Genomic DNA, 2,500 nt, shown 5'->3' on the forward strand with positions numbered 1-2,500 from the left:
TTACGTTGGATGCTCCTACTGCCAAGCTAGAGCCCATGAGATATGCTCGTGTTCTTGTGGAGGTCTCTTACAAATCCCCAAAACCAGATTTCATTTGGGTCCCGGTTATAAGTGATGAAGATGGTTCCATTGTTAAAGTGAAAGTGCAAGTTCTCTACTCTGCCATGCCTCTTTCTTGTAGCCTCTGTGCTTGCTATGGCCATTCGTTGGCAAGATGCACTAAAAACCCGAACAAGGTCAAGGATCCTAGTTCTGACAAGGGCTCCACTAAAGCTCCTCCTGCGCACCATGGGGCGCCAAACTCCGATACTCCCAAGGGCACCACTCGGGCTCCTCCCGAGCATACTGAGTTGCAGCAAACCCTGGCTCAAAACGAAAATGTTCAACTGGATGACGTGGAAATGATTCAACATATGGCAGACATCATAACTGACTTGGCTCGTGATATGGCTTACACTCAAGTCGAGCACATCACTCCGGACTCTGTTCCTTTTCAGACTCCAGTGCCCGAAAATGCTCCTGTTGCGCCCGAGGGCATCCTGGAGAGCGTTCCCCTTGATGCTGCTTTTGCTGATCAAGAACAGATAAATTCCCCCAACAGATTTCAGGCTCTAGCTGATGTTGATGATGATGTGATGATAGATAACACTGGAATCCAAAATTCCTATGCTCATGGTCCCAATGTTGTGGTTTTTGGACTTGCTGCGCCTGGGGGTGCCATGGCTTTGCCTCCGTTGCCTCCTGCACTTGAAGAAGGGGAATTCACCCCGGCTAGCAAGGGTAAGAAGAAACAGAGGAGTAAGGTTCAACAAGCTTCCCCCAGCAAACGAGGTCTTGGTAATGGTGATAAAGGTTCAACTCTCCCAAAAAGGAGCCGTAGGTTGCAAGGTGATGCAACCAAGGCCTCTCAATGAATCTTGCCGCTTGGAATGTTAGGGGTTTGAACAAAAAACCCCACCAGGATGAAGTGGTCAACTTCATCAATTCGAATGGTTTATCTCTTTGTGGTTTCCTCGAAACTAAGGTAAAATCTCATAATAGTCTTTCTATTTCTAAAAGAATAAAGAAGGGTTGGAAGTGGATTTTTAATAATGATTATCATTATAATGGTAGAATTTGGGTTGGTTGGGACCCGAACTTTTGGGATATTGTTGTGGTTGATTGTAATGCCCAATGGATCACTTGCAAATGCACCTTTAAAGAGAAGAATGTCTCCTTCTTGTCTTCGTTTGTTTATGCCTATAATAATGCTTGTGATCGAATTCCACTTTGGAATTATTTACTCTCTGCAAGTTCTACTATTTTGCCTTGGATTGTACTGGGCGACTTTAATTGCATTGTGGATTTGCTTGAAGTTGATGGGGGTCGTGAGCATTGGACCCCTGAAATGGAGACTTTTAGGGAGTGTTTATTGGACTCGCGTCTTAGCACTCTCTCTACTGTTGGGCACAGGTTCACTTGGTGCAACAACAGGGGTGACACTCGGGTTTATAAAAGATTGGATCGTGCACTCGTTAACTCTTCTTGGCTCCTTACCCACCCGAACTCTCAATGCCATGTTCTAAATCGTGGAATTATGGACCACTGCCCTCTCAAGATTCATGCCCCCATGGAAATTGACAAAGTGCACAAGAATTTCCAATTCTTTAATTATATGTTTCAGCTAGATGGGTTTAAGGATGCGGTGTTGACTGCTTGGTCTCAACCTCTGTTTGGTGACCCTTTGGCGGTTCTTGGTCGAAAGCTTAAGCTTGTTAAGCAAAATCTAGTAAAGTTGAACAAAATTCATGGTGATGTTCGTGAAAAAACGGTGAATGCTCGAGCTACCCTGGCTGCTATACAGGATGCCCTTCTTATCTCACCTCGGGATCCGGTTCTATTGCGTGATGAGCTCCAGGGGGGGGAGGCCCTTCTTAAAGCCCTCAATCACGAAGAGGTGTTTTATAAACAAAAGTCCAGAGTTTCTTGGTTGTCTCTTGGTGATAACAATAACAGCTTCTTCTTCAATCAAACAAAGCAAAATTGGAACCACAACAAAATCCTGGCCATCAAAGATGCCAATGGTCAGACTGTTTTGGGGCACAATTTGGTGGCTTCAGTTGCTGTTGACTTCTTTAAGAATTCTCTTGGCTCTCCCCCTGATTCTCAGCCTATTGTGTTGGATGTTGATTGTGGCAGAATCTCGGACCAGGATCACCCCATATTGCTTGCCCCGGTTGATGATGTTTTAGTCTTCAATACGCTTAAAGGTATGAAGAGAAATAAGGCTCCTGGCCCTGAGGGTTTTAATGTCGAATTCTACTTGCATTGTTGGGAGATTGTTGGCCCCCTGTTTTGTGCTGCTGTGAGGGATTTCTTTGTGCATTCTATGTTGACTAGAGGGGCCAACTCCACCTTAATTGCCCTGATTCCTAAGCACACGGCTGCTGATTCTATGAAAGACTTCAGGCCTATCTCTCTTTGTACCATGGTCTACAAATGTATCTCTAAGATCTTGGCT

Source organism: Daucus carota, chromosome 6 (genome assembly GCF_001625215.2).
Source record: "Daucus carota subsp. sativus chromosome 6, DH1 v3.0, whole genome shotgun sequence".
NCBI lineage: Eukaryota > Viridiplantae > Streptophyta > Magnoliopsida > Apiales > Apiaceae > Daucus > Daucus carota.